The sequence below is a fragment of the Triticum dicoccoides genome, chromosome 3A, assembly GCF_002162155.2.
Source record: "Triticum dicoccoides isolate Atlit2015 ecotype Zavitan chromosome 3A, WEW_v2.0, whole genome shotgun sequence".
NCBI lineage: Eukaryota > Viridiplantae > Streptophyta > Magnoliopsida > Poales > Poaceae > Triticum > Triticum dicoccoides.
Genome location: NC_041384.1, coordinates 532815829 through 532817000, shown reverse-complemented (window position 1 = coordinate 532817000; position 1172 = coordinate 532815829).

Below are 1172 nucleotides of genomic sequence, written 5' to 3'. Positions count from 1 at the left end.
GCCAAAGTTATCAGGACCGAGATACATAAATTATCAGGTGTGCGATGTGTGAGTTATCATGCTATTAACACAAAAGTTAACGGTGGTATACTTCATCAACCACCCCAGCCCTCCCCCGCACCGGCGGCAAAGTTACTAGGACCGGGGTACATAAGTTATCAGGTTTGCGATGAGTGAGTTACCGTGCTATTAACATTAAAGTTGTCGTGGGTACATTTTATCACCCCCTCGCCAAAGTTATCAGCACCGAGGCACATAAGTTATCGCCGCCCTTTGCCTTGGGAGGTGCCGCCCCCACTTAGTGTTCAGTGAGTCACAGGTCTTTGGTCCGCGTGAGTCATACAACTTCTATCACGTTTATACGTAAGTTATCAGGTATATGGTGCGTATATTACCATGTTATTTACACACAAATTACCGGGGTATGTTTTCAACAACAACAAAAATCCCGAGTCAAAGTTATCAGGTCCGCGGTGTGTATATTATCATGCTATTTACGCAGAAGTTATCGATGGGAGGGGCATGTTTTCAATAATAAAGTTTCCCCATGTCAAAGTTACTAAATATCACGTCCTCGGTGATTCGTATATTACCATGATATTAACAGATAAGTTACCGGAGTATGTGTTAACCAACTTTGTTCACCGGGTCAAGTTATCGTGATGTTTGCACGTAAGTTACCAGGCCAGTGATGCATGTATTACCATGTTATTTATATGAAAGTTACCAGGGTATGTTTTGAACAACTTTTTGCTCCAGATCAAAATTACTGCGATTTGTACCTAAATTACCTGGTCTGATAAAACGTATATTATTATGCTATTTACATAAAAATTACCGGGGTATGTTTCAACACTTTTATTTTCATCGGATCAAAATTTACTGTGGTCTATAATTAACGGTTATTAATGCACAACTTTTATTGCCAAAATTAATTGGAAGATAAAATAAAGTAAGATTAAAAATTGGCGAAATATGCGCCATGCACGTGAGATGCGAGTGTGCTCCAGCATGCATGCATGGGCTAGGAGAGGTTAAGGCCTAAATTAGTGGAAGCAGTTACTAGTGTCTTCAGTACGTGCGTTTTGTTCAGAAGACCTTTTAAACTAGAGTAGAAAAATAATTTAGTCTGCTTCAAGACGGACAAAAGAGCTAGCTCAGCTGGTGGGCAG